Genomic DNA, 17,520 nt, shown 5'->3' on the forward strand with positions numbered 1-17,520 from the left:
CGGCGGGACAGGCACTCCAGCAGCGGGACTTCGGCCCATCGGGGCCGGAGAATCGCCGGGGGGGGGCCGCCAACCGGCGCAGCGCGATTCCCGCCCTCCGCTGAATCTCCGGTGTCGGAGAATTCGGCAAGCGGTGGGGGCGGGATTCACGCCAGCCCTGGCGATTCTCTGACCTGGCGGGGGGTCGGAAAATCTCGCCCTTTACCTTTATGGGAACATGTTGGCCCTGTACTCGCTCTATTTCCCTTTTGAATGACTCCCACTGTTCTGATGTGGATTTTCCTGCAAGTAGCTTCTCCCAGTCCACTTTGGCCAGATCCCGACTAATCATTTTTAAATCGGCCTTCCCCTAATTCAGAATATTTATATCTGGTCCATCTTTGCCCTTTTCTATAACTACCTTCAATCTTACCAAGTTATGATTTACTTAAGTTATGTTACTGAAATGGACCCCATTGACCCTTCTTCCATTTGCCTGACTTCATTCACTAAAATTAGGTCCAGTAACCGCCCTGTCTCTTGTAGGGCTTTCCATGTGCTGGTTCAAAAGGCTCTCCTGGATATACCGTAAGAATTCTGCCCCCAGTAAGCCTTTCACACTTCGATACTTGAAATCCCCTAATCTTATTACACTATTGTTTTTACACTTCTCTGAGATTTGCCCACATATCTACTCTTCTATCTCTCCAGGACTGTTTTGGGGTGGATGGTACACTCCCACCAATGTGATTGCCCCCTTTTTGATTTTAGATTCTATCCACATGGCCTCATTCGAGGAGCCTGTTAGGATATCAGCCCCCCTCAATGCAGTAATTGAGAATTTAATTGCCTGTATGTTTTTTAAAACTTCAAAAATAAATCATAAAATACATTTCATGAAATCTATGCCCTTATAAAATGAACAAGCATGTCACAGTTCCCACCACTCTCCTGGAAGGAGGGACAGAAAAGTAGCCACGCCCTCTCCTGGTCACTGTCAAGCCTTCCCTGCTGAAAAGTACACAAGATATGGGGTGAAATTAGGATCTGTTGAATTGTCTGCCAGTACTCGTAACCAAATTTACAAATGAAGAATCGCAACCATTGCTGAAGTACCAAAGGGTTGCTGACACTGGTGAAATAATTTGCTCGCAAAAGTTAACACCCCGAGAGTGCAGTGCAGAGAAAACATACACAAAGTCATTCATCAGCAAAGAGCAAAAGGTTACTACTTCATTGCACTGAATAAGCAAATCTGACAACTTTTAGTCAGATCATTTTCTTCAAATAATACTGTGACCCTGAAGGCTTGTGAAAAATATGTTACCCAACAATTAGCTAAATTAAAGCAAATAATTGCCAACTCGCCGAATGGGTCAGTAACTTTATCCAGTGAGTAGCTCCGCCATACAAATCAGAATGCTCCCAGGTTGGATTCGTTGTCTGTGCTGAGTTAACTGCTCTGAGCTGAGGCAGTGGAAATAGTACTGCAATTGTTCTCAGTGCCTCGGGACACAGGGTAGACAATCAGTCGGTGTTCGGGGTCCTGGTCACAATTCAGCAATCCTTGCTGGAAATGCAAGTCTGTTGATATGAGATGAGAAAAGGACCAGACTCAGCTGTGATGGCCTGCAGTCAAACACCCTGCTAATACTTAGGGCGTAATTCTACCCCCCCCCCCCCCCCCCCCACGCCAGGTGGGAGAATCGCCCGGGCACCGTGCGAGTCCCGCCACGCCGTCCCAACGCCTGCACGCGGTTCTCCCACCCCCCCCAAACCGGCGCGGCGAGAATCACGGCTGGCCGCTGGGAGAATCGCCGCTTGCCGTTGGTAATGGGCGAGCGGCGATTCTCCGGCCTGGTTGGGCCGAGCGGCCTGCCCAACACGACAGGTTCCCGCTGGCGCCATCCACACCTGGTCGCTGCCGGCGGGAACAGCGCGGGAGCGCTGGGGGACGGCATGTGGGGAGGGCGAGGGGGGTTCCTGCACCGGGGGGGGTGCTCAAAAGGGGTCTGGCCTGCGATCGGTGCCCACCGATCGGTGGGCCGGCCTCTCTGAAGGAGGACCTCCTTTCCTCCGCTGCCCCGCAAGATCGATCCGCCATCTTCTCGCGGGGAGGACGGCAACACGGGTGACGTCATTTACGCGGCGCCGGACGCGGCATTTATGCGGCGCCGCTTTTACGCGGCGCCAAGGTCCGGCGCGCGTAAATGACGCGGCACCGCTCCTGGCCTCCCAGGGGCGGGAGAATAGGGGGCTGGGAGCGGCTTCCGACGCCGGAGTGAAACACTACGGTTTTCACTCCAGCGTCGGGACTTAGTCTCCCGATGGGAGAATTGCACCCTTAACACCGAGACTGAGATATTAAATCAAGGCCCTGGGCGATATTCTCCCCAAACGGCGCGATGTCCGCCGACTGGTGCCCAAAACGGCGCCAATCAGATGGGCATCGCGCCGCCCCAAAGGTGCGGAATCCTCCGCATCTTTGGGGGCCGAGCCCCAACATTGAGGGGCTAGGCTGGCGCCGGAGGGATTGCCGCCCCGCCAGCTGGCGGAAACGGCGTTTGTTGCCCTGCCAGCTGGCGCGGAAATTACATCTCCGGGCGGCGCATGCGTGGGAGTGTCAGCGGCCGCTGACAGTTTCCCGCGCATGTGCAGTGGGGAGAGTCTCTTCCGCCTCCGCCATGGTGGAGACCGTTGCGGAGGCGGAAGGGAAAGAGTGCCCCCATGGCACAGGCCCGCCCGCGGATCGGTGGGCCCTGATCGCGGACCAGGCCACCGTGGGGGCACCCCCTGGGGTCAGATCGCCCCACGCCCCCCCCAGGACCCCGGAGCCCCCGCCGAATATCCGGTACCGGAGACTTCGGCAACCGGCGGGGGCGGGATTCACGGCGGCCAACGGCCATTCTCCGACCCGCTGGGGGGTCAGAGAATGACGCCCCCTGTCTGCTCTCTCAGCTGGGCAAGGAGTTTTATTTTTATTTATAAATATTTTTATTCTCCATTTTCACATTTTCTTCAGAATTTACCCCCCACCAACAAACAGTAAATGGTAACAAATACAATGTCAATCCCCCTACCAACAACAACGATCCCATCCTCCCACCACCCCCGAAATAACGACCCATCTGACAATATAAGCATCAAATAAAACTAAACCTCCCAAGGTGGGAAAAAAAGGAAAAAAGAAAAAGGAATCAGGAATCGCCTGTGGTCACCACTGACATATACAGTCCACCTCCAACCCCACCCCCTAATATTCAATGCCATCCAATCCCCAAAATAGTACCGTGAATGACACCCCCCTTCCCAGACTCCTCCCCTCCACTTCCTATTGTAAACTCCTCCCCTGAACCTCGGTTCCTTCCCCCAACCGGCCTAAACCGGCCAGCGTGGAGGCCCCTGCCCGGTCTCCTTCCCCCTTGACGGTCCCAGGAAAACCAAGAGATCCCCTTTAGCACACAACCCAGCATACACACCCAAGCCCCAAAGAACCATCATTGCAAATGAAAGTCCCAACTCTTCCCCTGTCCAAATATATACAGCGTCGATTCATTTAGTACATACATCAACACGCAGTGAAAAAATAAAGTGACATGAGGCTACATTGGTACACGATCATTTCTCAATTCTGCCACAGTCCTTCTGCCTTCGCAAACTCCTCCGCTGCTTCCGCCGTCCCAAAATAAAAGCCCTTGGATTTGTAGGTCACCCTCAACTTAGCTAGATATACTATGCCGCACTGCACCTTGCTGATGTACAGTGCCTTCTTCACCCGGCTAAAGGCAGCCTACTTCCTCGCCAGCTCCACCGTAAAGTCCTGGTATATGTGTATACCAGCTCCAGGCCACTGCATCACCCGCTTCTGCTTTGCCCAGCCCAGGACTTTCTCCTTCACGTTATACCTACGGAAACACAGAGTTACTACTCTTGGCGGCTCACTCGCCTTTGGTATAGGCCCCCACGACTGGTGAGCCCGATCCAGTTCATATCGGGAGGGATCGTCCCCCTCCCCCAATAGCTTCGCCAACATCGTGGCAAAATACTCTGTCGGCCTCGGGCCTTCCAGCCCTTCGGGCAGACCCACGATCCTCAGATTCTGTCACCTGGATCTGTTTTCCAGGTCTTCCATTTTGGCTCGCAGACCCTTGTTGGTCTCTATCACTCTCCGTAACTCCTTCCCCATTGAGGTGAGTTGATCACTGTGCTGCGATAATGTCTCTTCTACTTCCTTCAGTGTCTCACCTTGCTCCTGCACCTCTGCCGCTGCGCTTGATACCGCCGCCCTCACCGGGGCAATCGCCTCCTCCACCAGCACTTTCAATATCACCCACATCTCCTTCTTCATCGCTTCCATGTGTTTTGTGAACTGTTTTTCAAGCTCCACAGCCATCACTCTGGTCATTTCTTCTGCTGTGAGCAATGCGGCTTCCCTGGTGCTCCAGCCTCCGCTTTCCTTACAGTTCCTGCGCTGACCTTTTCACTCCCCAGCGGACTTCCGTTAACCCCCTTTTTCACGGCTATTTTTCTCCCAAACTTGGACATTTCTCCTCCCTGCGCCTTCTTACGGCCTTTTCAGCCTCCGTTGCCCCCGGGACTGGGCGTTAAAACTCCGAAATTTCTAATCCCGAGCGGGAGCCTTCCAGTGTGCGGCTGCCTCCCGCCCGCCGTCACTGGAAGTCAGCTGGGCAAGGGTTTTGGCAAGAAACAAAGCTGTTCTCCCCAGTGTCCTGGCCAATATTTATTCCTAAAACCAACATCACTAAAACAGACGATCCGGCCATTTTTTACACTGGGGCCTTGCTGTGTGCAAATTGGTTGCTCTGTTTCCAACATCACAACAGTGGCTGTACATCGCTATACGTTATTCCCGAGGTTGTGAAGAGGCACTATATAAATGCATGTCTTTCCTTTCACTCATGAATAAGAGTCATTTGGGTTAGATACTGGTGAGCAATGGGGAAGCCACATTCCAACAGAGTGAACACCTGTGGGAGAGACGCAGAGAAAATTGGTGAGCGAGAGAAAATAAACTACTAAATGCAGTGCCACAAAATTTCTGTGTTCAGATTTATGTGTATTTTAATGAAGAAGAAGTTCTGATTTAGAAATATCAGGCTGACAATTGTGAGGTACCACTCCTTTAAAAAATTTTTTTAGAGTACTCAATTCATTTTTTCCAATTAAGGGGCAATTTAGCGTAGCCAATCCACCTACACTGCACATCTTTGGGTTGTGGGGGCGAAACCCACGCAAACACGGGGAGAATGGGACCTCAGCGTCGTGAGGCTGCAGGGCTAACCCACTGCGCCACCGTGCTGCCCGATGAGGTACCACTCCTGATAGGAGTGCAGATCAAAGAGTTAGCATGGAAATGACTGTGCCCCAGTCTCAGCATTCTTAATTATGCATCAATAGCTGGAAAATCAGGAATACAATAAAACCAGACGCAGATGGGTATTGGCACCCATTTTTCAATTTGAGTATGATCCACATTGGGAGAAATTCTTGGAATTCTGGAGTTTAACAGTATTGTTATACTGATGTAAACATCAATTACTCATTAGTGATTGTGCAAACACATTGTGTGTTCATTTATTTACACGAGGTACATGAGAACAGTTATACATGGATAGAAAACTTGAAGATATCAGCTGCAGAGCTGTGTGAGTGCACTGTTCTCAAAAGCGAAAGTGAAACTTAAGTCTGAATCACATGACACATTCCCTTCCAAGTATTATAGAATCCCTACAGTGCAGAAACAGGCCATTCAGCCCATCAGGTCTGCACTGACCCTCTGAAAGAGCGCCCTATCTTGGCCCATTCCCTCGCAACCCCGTAACCCCAACTAACCTTTGGACACCAAGGGGCAATTTAGTATGTCCAGTCCACCTAACTTCCACATCTTTGGACTGTTGGAGGAAACCAGAGCACCCAGAGGAAACCCGTGCAGACGCAGGGAGAATGTGCAAACTCCGCACAGACAGTTGCCCAAGGTTGGAATCAAACCTGGGTCCCTGGTGCTGTGAGGCAGCAGTGCCAACCCCTGTGCCACAATGCCGCCATATCATGCTGCTATCCCTTAAAGGCATATAACAACATCCCGCAAAGGTTTTAAAGATATATTCCCCCCTTTCCAAAGATATCTAACTATTTACAATACATGTATTGTAATAATACAATAAATGTTCATGTTTAGTTATCATTGCAGAAGTGTATAGAGCTGATAAATGTACAAGCCTCTAAAGCGTAGAGGTAACCTGCTGGTATGCCCAGATTCTATAATGCTACCCTTGTCTGGAGGTTTCTTTAATTGCTTGAGTGATCTGTGGGATTATCATTCTTTGATGTTACAGCAAGTGCTGTAAAAAAGGGGGCATGGCTTCCTTACATCTGACTGAGCTGCCCTCGGCTTTAGGTCTCAGGGACACGTTACACTGCTCAGACCTTGCCCTGCCTGAGTCAGAAGGTTGGGTGAGACAGGATGGAAAATCCTTTTGGGTAAGAAAGTAGGAGCAAAGTGGAAATCCAACTCAGATTCACACTCTGAGGAAGTTGAGTCCTGTTCTCCCAATTGTAAACTTGGTTATTCTGCAATCACATTTTTATCATGCACTTTGGTCATTTTCTATTCTGGTTTAGAAAGTTGCTCTCTGGTTTCTGAGAGGGTAGAATGGGTAATAGTAGGTAAATTGGTCCGGACTAGTCTGTCAAACATGAGCTCGGCTGGGTGATAGAATAGATGCTCTTAAAGGTGCATCATTGCAATGTATCGATCTTGCTTGGTCTGTCTACATTTGAGAATTAGTGATTTCAGCATGTGAATCGTTTGTTCAACTAGGCCATTAGATCTCGAGTAATGAGGAGAAGCAGTAGCGTGATCAATATTCCACTTATCACACATATCCTGAAATTGCTTACCAATAAATTCCCGTTCATTATCTCTAGGCACATCAAATAAACTGAAAATAGGACTTCGAGCATACGTGAATGTGTACAGATGTGCTTGATATATGTGCAAAATTGTTGAATAATGGGATACTTAATGGGGTAAAGTATTCAACAATGACACTGAAGTCAATGCCAAGGACATGAAAGGGGTTGGATGCGATTTTGGACCAAGGATGGGTAGGAACTTCAGGTGCTTTGTGCTGACTTGACATATGCTCTTGACAAGCCTTGCACTTCTTGATGATGACTTCAATGTCATTGTTCATGCCCGGCCAACAGACTGTCTCTCCGGTAAGGCTTCTCATCCAATCAATGTTCACATGTGAGAAAAAAGAATATCTTTACGTGAAACTTAATACTGAATCACATGACACATTCCCTTCCAGTAATCATAGAACCTACCATTGAAAATGACTCCCGGGAAATGCCTGGCTCATTCCGATCAGGCCAAAATGGTCTTGTATGTCAAGTCAGCACAAAGCACCTGAAGTTCCTACTCATCCTTGGTCCAAAATCGTATCCAACCACTTTCATGCCCATATGATGAATTGAATCACGCCATCCTTCAATGATGGTTTTCCACAGTTTCTGTAGTGTAGCATCTTTTGTTATTTATTCTTGTAGCTGCTGGCACTTGCATTGGGAAAAGTGTACCAGATCATTTCTGATGTACTCCCATTCTCCAGCAAGCGTAACATTACAGCTCCCATGTAGCTGCCAATCTTGTTGAAATATTCTGGATATTTCAATGTTGTGTCTTGAACTGAGGTGATTGGAGTACATAGAACATAGAACATTACAGCGCAGTACAGGCCCTTCGGCCCTCGATGTTGCGCCAACCTGTGAAACTACTCTAAAGCCAATCTACACTATTCCCTTATCCTCCATATATCTATCCAATGACCATTTGAATGCCCTTAGTGTTGGCGGGTCCACTACTGTTGCAGGCAGGGCATTCCATGCCCTTACTACTCTGAGTAAAGAACCTACCCCTGACATCTGTCCTATATCTATCTCCCCTCAATTTAAAGCTATGTCCCCGCGTGCTAGATATCACCATCCGAGGGAAAAGGCTCTCACTGTCCACCCTATCCAATCCTCTGATCACCTTGTATGCCTTAATGAAGTCACCTCTTAACCTTCTTCTCTCTAACGAAAACAGCCGCAAGTCCCTCAGCCTTTCCTCATAAGATCTTCCCTCCATACCAGGCAACATTCTGGTAAATCTCCTCTGCACCCTTTCCAATGCTTTCACATCCTTCCTATAATGCGGCGACCAGAATTGCACGCAATACTCCAAATGCGGCCGCACCAGAGTTTTGTACAGCTGCAACATGACCTCATGGCTCCGAAACTCAATCCCTCGACCAATAAAAGCTAACACACCGTATGCCTTCTTAACAATCCTCTCAACCTGGGTGGCAACTTTCAGGGATCTATGTACATGGACACCGAGATCTCTCTGCTCATCCACACTGCCAAGAATCTTACCATTAGCCCAGTACTCTGTCTTCCTGTTATTCCTTCCAAAATGCATCACCTCACACTTTTCTGCATTAAATTCCATTTGCCACCTCTCAGCCCAGCGCTGCAGCTTATCCATGGCCCTCTGTAACTTGTAACATCCTTCCGCACTGTCCACAACTCCACCGACTTTAGTGTCATCTGCAAATTTACTCACCCATCCTTCAACTCCCTCCTCCAGGTCATTTATAAAAATGACAAACAGCAGTGGCCCCAAAACGGATCCTTGTGGTACACCACTAGTAACTGGACTCCAGTCTGAACATTTCCCATCAACCACCACCCTTTGTCTTCTTCCAGCTAGCCAATTTCTGATCCAAACTGCTAAATCACCCTGAACCCCATGCCTCCGTATTTTCTGCAGTAGCCTACCGTGAGGAACCTTATCAAACGCTTTACTGAAATCCATATACACCACATCAACTGCTTTACCCTCATCCACCTGTTTGGTCACCTTCTCAAAGAACTCAATAAGGTTTGTGAGGCACGACCTACCCTTCACAAAACCGTGTTGACTAACTCTAATCATATTATTCCTTTCCAGATGCCTATACTCGGTCAAATGCTGCCTTAATATAGCTGAAAAGCACTCGGTGCATAACCTATCGAATACTATTTTTCGCTAAGGTTTCTACGCTCTCCATGACCCAAACTGAGGAGGTTGTATGATTAATCCGAGGTCTTGTGGCAGAGTGAGTAGCTTCCCTGCCTCTGAGCCGGGCTCAAGTCCCACCCCTTAACTTGATGACCAAGGAAGGTGTGTTTTCTTTAAAAAAAATAATAAAGTGCAGATGTTTCCTGAATTGTCAGGGGTATAGAGGTTGGGGGCAGCACGGTGGCACAGTGGTTAGCATTGTTGCCTCACAGCGCCGAGGATCCGGGTTCGATCCCGGCCCCAGGTCACTGTTCATGTAGCGTCTGTACACTCTCCCTGTGTCTGCATGGGTCTCACCCTCACAACCCGAAAAAAGGTGCAGGGCAGGTGGATTGGCCACGCTAAATGTCCCCTTCATTGGAAAAAATGAATCGCGCACTCTAAATTTATTTTTTTAAAACAAGGGGATAAAGGTATCACCTATCATAGAATTTACAATGCAGAAGGAGGCCATTTGGCCCATCAAGGCTGCACCGACCCTTGGAAAGAGCACCCTACTTAAGCCCATACCTCCACCTTATCCCCGTAATCCCATCTAACCTTTTGGACACTAAGGAGCAATTTTAACATGGCCAATCCACCTAACCCGCACATCTCTGGACTATGGAAGGAAACCGGAGCACCCAGAGGAAACCCACGTAGACACTGGGAGAAAGCGCAAACTCCACATAAGACAGTCGGACCCTCCCTTCCCCCTGCAAGCCACCACCCGACCCTTACACGCCGAGGTCCCGCCGGCCCAGAGCAGGTTAGAATGGCGCCGGCAGCACTCGCCTCTTTTCCTACCGCTGCTCGGTCCATCCGGGCTGGAGAATCGGCGGGCTGGCCGCGTAGAGCGGCCCGCGACCGGCGCCGGGCCAACCACGCCGGTGTCAATGGCGCCGATCCTCTGCACTGTGGAGAATTGTGTGCCAGCGTCGGGGCGGCGTGGCCCGTTCACGGGGATTCCCCGGCCCGGCGCAGGGCTCGGAGAATCCCACCCGAGATCCCAGATGGTATCTTATTGCCTGTAGGTACCAGTTGTATATAGTCAGTTTTGATCAGTGCACAGCTCCTTGTAGCTGCATCAGCCTTTGCTCTAGTGCGCTGCTGCGGCCAATGATCCGTTCTGCCACATACTTTGTAAAATTGATGGAAAGCTGAGCATTTCATTGAAATGAAATGAAATGAAAATCGCTTATTGTCACAAGTAGGCTTCAAATGAAGTTACTGTGAAAAGCCCCTAGTCGCCACATTCCAGCGCCTGTTCGGGGAGGCTGGGACGGGAATTGAACACCTTCCACCTGTTTTGCTAGGTTTGCGTGTTCTAGTGAGTGTGCTAACAATTTAAGTTGTACTTAGGACCTGTAAGCTTCGTCGACCTTTTGATGATCACTTCGTACTCACACCCACCCTTGAGCAGTTATTAAATGTTACACATTTTGGGCTTGTTGAGCAGAACCTTCTAGAATACTTCCATGGGAGTGACCAACTCAACAATTCTGTCTGCTAGCTCTGCATTTAAAAAATCACAGTGCCTACCCTTTCCTCTGCATCTGCTGACAAAGTGGTCTGTGGATTCTGAAGGCTATGAATATGGAAGTTTGACCTGCTTCTGAACCCGTCTTGCAATGTAGTCCATATCTTTTGGAGATCCTTTAGCTCTTATTTTGTTAATCCTGACATGTGTCAACCTCCATTTTCAATTGCTAGGTGCAATTTTATGACTTGGTTGTCTGGTTTAGACACACCTGAATCAAGAAACCATGGGTGGGATTCTCCATTAGTGATGCCACTGGGACTGAATCGGTGGACTTCTATGACAGCAAAATTGGCACTGCTCCCGGACCAATTCGTCAACCGTTAATGGGCTAGCACCGGCGTCACGTGGAATACGATTGTTTCCAATGGAAAACGGTGTCAGATTCGCCGTGTTCGGGAGTGACACTCGAGGGGCTGACAAGCTGCAGCTGCACATACGCACTTCACTCCCCACACATACCAACCCAGCCAACAAGATGGCAGCACGAAGGGCAGCAGCTTAGGTGGTGGACGCTGAGCTCCCTGCTAGATGCCGTGGAGGAGAGGCAGACTACCCTGCATCCGGGGTGGGAAAGAGGTTGCCTCCCACCGATGTACACTAGGCCTGGGCGCTGGTGGTAGAGGTCATGAGCACCGTGGGCCCCACTGCCAGGACCAGACAGCAGTGCCGGAAAACACTGCCAGTGTGAGTAGGTAATACTGTGCCCCTGGCATCATCCCTGGTCCCACACACTCGTAACACCATGTCCACCACCCCCCCCCCCCCCCCCCCGCCCCCAAGCTGGAAGGCAACCAAACCCCCACCCTGCACCACTTACCAGCACCCATACCGGCCACCATGGCCCAATGGCCGGGTGCCCTGGCTACGAAGGCCACCAGTTACCCACCCCCTGTACTGCACGTGTCCGATTGTCTAACACCCCCCCCCCCCACCCCCCACTCCCCACCACCCCGCACCCACACACCACCCTCCACCACCCTCCACCACTCCAACGCGCGGTCCAATCAGGCGTCATTTCTTGTGCCTTGCAGGAACACCTGCCGATGAGGTGGGCCCCTCTGGTATGCCCCGCCCCCAACCTCAACCGCAACCCGAACTACAAGTATAGCAGCGAGGAAGAGGACACGAACAACGAGGGGAGCCCTCGACCTGCAGCATGAGACACCCCCGGAGCACCAGTCCGGGGCGACACTGACTTCCTGACACAGCTGCCTCCAACACCCTCCACCATCCCAGAGACACTCACTTCAGTTCGACACTTTAGTGAAGAGGTGCCTGGGGCACTTTTTTGTGTGCACCGCACGCACGTGCTGTGATACAGCAGGTGGAGGTAAGAACCCCCGAGGGAACGGACAACTAGCTGCCACCCAGTCGGGTTTCGGGCTTCTGGAAACGGGGGTCCCATCGATTGTGGAGATGCAGCCGCAGAGCCTGGGTCTGCATGAGGGGTTATCAGCGAGCATCCAGCAGCTGCAGGTGCAGTCGGCAGAGTCCACCCGCCTGCAGGAGCAGGAGCTGCTGCCAACCATGTGTGCTACCCAGGCCAACACCACACGGGTGGTGCCCGCCGTGAGTATCAGCCATGGGTTAAGTTGTCCAAGGCCTGGGGCACTCTATGCAGGCAGTGGCCGAGGCCCAGGTCTGGGCTGCCTTCTCACAAGCAGCCATGTACCAGGCGAGCAGTGGCCCAGTCACAGAGGGTCATGGCTGATGGTGTCGCTGGTATTGCCCGGGCACTGGTTGTTGTGGCACAGACCCAGAAGGTGGTGGCATAGTCGCAGCGTGCTGTGGCACAGTCCCAGAAGTAGATGGCCCACTCCCTGAAGTAGGGTCCGTAAGGCCAGAAAGGTAGACACCAGTTAAGTTGGCACAGGAACAGCACACAGTATAGCGATAGGGGCCAGGGCACAAACCTGTTATGTTCACCTTTGCACAATGAACACATGTTCACAATGTTTCAACCAGCCTCAGTGCTCTGTCAGACAGGTGTGAGGGATGGGCTGGGCTGGCTGCAGATTGGGTGCTGGGGGCGAGGGGGTGTGCGGATGGTGGGTCAGGGACCCCAGTTCAACCACCCTCACTGCTCTGGTGCCCCAACCCTATCCCTCTCCACCTGCGTCCCCATCTGTCCCCCCCCCCCCCCCCCCCCCAGTGTTCGGCGGGACAGTGAGATGGAATGGCCAGCTAGCATGCAGGGATCACCCAGGTGGACAGTGCAAACTGCTAACGTGGGCAGGAGTCAGATGTTGTTAAACGGTGCAAAGCACTGCAGCTGGTCCCAGAGTTATTTGTCATCATCTTCCATCCCGTGGACCAGATCCGCTGTTACTGCCAACCCAGGGTCCGCACCCCTTAAGTAATGCAGGTAGAAATCATGGATGGGGTTGCAAAGAGGGAGGCAGGGAAGAGTGTCCATGGGAGGAGTTGGTCGGCTGGAAGAGGGGATGGGACGGGGTGCTTGTCGGTGAACCTGGAGGCTATTAGAGCGTCCCATGTGCATTGACCCTGCCGCAAACTTTGTGCGGCCACCTATGCCTGCCCGGGCCCCATGTCCTGCCCATCCTTACCCTCCTCTGCATCCTCCTCATCGGATGAGGCCTGGCGTTCATCCTCCTCCTCCAGCACGTGCCTCTCTGCTTCACAATGTTGTGGAGGATGCAGTAGGCCACCACAATGTGGGGAACCCTCCTGGCGCTATATGGAGGGCCCATCCAGAGCCATCCAAGCACCTGAATCACATCTTCAGGATGCCGAAGCACCGCTCGATCATGCTCCTGGTTGTGGTGTGGGCATCGTTGTAGCGGGTCTCCACATTGGCCTATTGACTCCGTATAGTGCCTCAAAGGGGTCAAGAACAGCAGCTGCACGTTAATTGAGTGGAACCCCTTTTGATTTGTGAAGACCGGCCCGTCGTAGTGCGACATGCATCCCGTCGATCACCCACTGGATCCGGGGTATCTCGGTGATGGCAGTGAATCCCGCTGCCAGGGCACCCTGTTGGGTTCGGTCCACATTGACTTTGATGTATTGTGCTGACTGGGCATATCGGGCCTCTGTGACGGCGTGGATGCACCTGTGCACCGAGATCTGTGAGATCCCAGACAGGTCCCCACTCAGCACATGGAAGGACCCCGTGGCAAAAGGTTCAGTACGACCATCACCTTGTCGGCCACGGTGATCAGAGATACTCCCCATACCCCCACGATGCCACGTGAGCCATGATCTGGCAGATATGTCACACTGTCCCCCTGCTCAGCCGGAGTCTGCAATGTCATGCCCGGTCCGGCAGGTCCTCGAATGGCAGGAGCTGCCGGTACACACAAGGCCCCTCCTTCCCACCTCCTCCTCGTCCTGTTGGGTGGCCGGCTCTCCATCCTCACTGGCTGGATCCTGACCCTCTGAGGCAGGCTCCACTGCTGCAGGATCCTCCCCGAGCAGCTCCAGCTGGTACAGCCTCAGTGTATCCCCAGGGCTGCAGCGACTAGGAAGAAGGCCACCATTCCTGGTTGGATTCCGAAATCCAATGTCTGCTGGGGTGAAGGTCAGACATGTTGGCATGGTACATACCCCCCTATCCAACCAGGTCCACCGGGCTACGTAGTGGCCACGTTCTGCACTCCAGCCCCTGCACCCGCATGTTCCCCATCCCTCCTTCCCCATCCCCACACCCACCGCTGGCTGTTCCCCTTGGCACTCTGTCCTCCACAGCCCTGGCCCCATTAGTGCCCAGCACCATGGGGGCCTCTGGCTCTGGTGCCTGTCCATGGGACCAGGGGTACCAATGCTAGCGGTATGCTCTGTGACCCCTGTACAGCATGATCCTGTAGGGGCTACTGTAGGCATTGCCCTTGTGTGGGCCACGTGCTGCCCTGCCAGTGGGTGACGGTGAGTTGGGAGGGGGGAGTTCTTGAGGTGAAGTGTGTGGGGGGGGTGGAATGCAGGGGGGTGGGGGGGGCGGGTGGATGGGTGTACCCATACGGCTGGTGTCACTCTGCGCAACCACGGGCCATGGTGGGCAGTCAGTGGGGTGCGAGCAATGGCATTTGTTATGGGCCAGGGTTTAGCGAACCCCAAAGTGTATCATGGAGTTCACCTGACCCACAAGTTTTAATAGATTGTGGTATGGGGAGCACACGGCCCACTCCACATGTGTGGTATGCAGAAATGGAAAAGTATTTTTTAAAGCAAGACAATGTTTATTCTATGAACTCAAGTTAACCTTTTTAAAACATACAGTGAACATCTTAACAACCATTAACTCAAATACAACCCTCAAAGACTACAACACTAAGTAATCCTTTAAGCTTTCCTTTTAACATCCATAAGACTTATAACACAAGCACCTCAGGTTTTAACTTCACTACTGAGAACAGTTGCCACATTGAAATCAGCAAATGGACACTCATAAGCTTGCAGAGATTCACACACATCCTGCTGTGATTGCAGCTTCTCCAAAACTAAAATGAAACCAAACCCACCCTGCAGCAAAAAGCCTAAAGCGAAAGTAAAAAGCTGACAGACAGCCCAGCTCCACCCACTCTCTGACATCACTGCAGTAATAAACACCCATTTCTTAAAGGTACTCTCACTACACATATTTATATACACACCCATTTATAAACACCCATTTCATAAAGGTACTCTTACATGACACAGTCCATGCTTGGACACCCCCAGTCCTGTGAGGGATGCCTCAACTACACGGCCCATTCCCCCCCCCCCCCCCACCAGCCAGCCCACAGTCATGCATCTGCATGTCCTACCCCCTCTCTCCTCTCCCTCATCGGCGCCTGTTTCCCATTTTTTTAAACCACAAGTGCAACTTGTCATCGGTAATTCCTCCTGGCGGAGCGGAGCATCGTGGAGGATACTGGGTCAGGCCCACTAATGACATGCAAACGGCGTTTACTGTACGTGCAGAGTAGATTGCATTGACGCCGCCTTCGAGGCACCGGACCATGTCATTCTGGCGGGCGCCCAGTGCCAGCCACAATTTTGGCCTTGTGACCGATTCTCCGGCCAATCGCTTTTCCCGATTTTAGCATCGGCAGATGGAGAATCCTGCCCCATAGCTCTCTGTGCTGTTAAAGATTGTGAATTTGGTTAGTAGATCAGCTGCGTCCAATTTAAATTGGGTAATTCTGTGGACATTTTGACAATATCCCTCTCCATTATCTCCTATGGTGCCTGGGATGAATGTCATTGTAGCTGCTTTTGCACACTTTTCCGAAGCTCCATTGTTATAATCACAATCTTCTCACCATGTGGGATCATTTGCTTCCCAGCTCTTGAGCACTATCTTGGCACTGTGTCTTCAAAGCTTTCCTGTGCAGTTACCCATAACGCTTTCAACGCTCTCCGACACTGCAACTTTGTTAAGTTTTGACCAAAATGTTAAGGTTATTCTCATGCCATATAGCATGATCTAAGTGTTGACCATGTCGTACCTTTACTTCATGTTGCTTCCAGACTGACCACTGCTGGGCACCATGTCATGTTGTTATACTGATATAGTTACCAATCACTCATAAGGATGACACAAAAAGGGATTGTGTAAAAATGTTGTGAGCTCATTTAATTTGATTGGCACATGAAAACACTTATACAGAGGTAGAAAACTTGAAGACACCAGAAGCAGAGCTCTGTGTATGTGCTCTGCTCAAAAGCAAAAGTGAAATTAAGACTGGATCACATGACATACTTCCCTTCTCGTGATGTCATGCTGCTATCCTTAAGGGATAGCAATAGGTACTATGTCATAGAATCGTAGAATCTACAGTGCAGAAGGAGGCCACTCAGCCCATCGTGTCTGCACTGGCCGTTGGAAAGAGCACCCCACCCTATGTCTTGGAGTAAATTTCTGTTTGCTTCTTCACATCCCGCCATAATCGCATCCTCCTTGCATCTGCAATCTTCTCCAACTCTGTGATCTTTCATCATTATTCCTTACCCTCCTCTCTTTACATGGCACCAACACTAAGCCTTCAATCATCATACGCTATGAAACCTGTCTCCCTAAAGGCTGTCCCCTTGCCCCCTTTTCTCCACCTTCAGAATTCTCCACAAAGTCTGCCTCTTTAAAGTGCTTATCCTCTCATCTGTAAACTTAACTTTCATTTCCTGACCAGTATCCACTCCATTCACTGTAAAGCTCCTTTGGGTGTGCTGCTGTGTGAAGGCTGCAACATAAACCGATGTTATTTCTCATTAAATTACAGACGTAAAGAAACTACTGATGAAATACTTTTTTAAAATCAATTTAGTGTACCCAATTCATTTTTTCCAATTAAACGGCAATTTAGCGTGGCCAATCCACCTACCCTGCACATCTTTGGGTTGTGGGGGCGAAACCCACGCAAACACGGGGAGAATGTGCAAACTCCACATGGACAGTGACCCAGAGCCGGGATCAAACCTGGGATCTCGGCGCGTGAGGCAACAGGGCTAACCCACTGCGCTACCGTGCTGCCCCTGATGAAATACTTAATCCAAACATTTTTGCCATCTCAAATTAAGAATTAACGATGAAAATCTAGGCGTGCAAATGTAAAGTGAAAAAGTATTTAATCAGAATTCAACCTATACACTTTTTGTACAAAATGACATTCACTATAAATAATGTAATGTGCCCAATGTACTGTAAACTATGACTTTATATGCCATGAAGCAGCCATCATCACATCCATAGTGCATATGTTCCTTTAGCTAAGTTGAGTTTGTCTGGCTCACTTTCACAAAAGCAGCAGTAACTGTTCAATGGAAGCCAGCCAAGACAGCATAACGTGTTGGCACATTCAGACAATTTCAACTCCTCTTGGTTTGACTCATGTATGAGCCAGACCCTTGTGGTGGCTTCATATGCTTCAGTCGTATTCTATATCATTTGAAG

The sequence above is a fragment of the Scyliorhinus torazame genome, chromosome 4 (assembly GCF_047496885.1).
Source record: "Scyliorhinus torazame isolate Kashiwa2021f chromosome 4, sScyTor2.1, whole genome shotgun sequence".
NCBI classification, from domain to species: domain Eukaryota; kingdom Metazoa; phylum Chordata; class Chondrichthyes; order Carcharhiniformes; family Scyliorhinidae; genus Scyliorhinus; species Scyliorhinus torazame.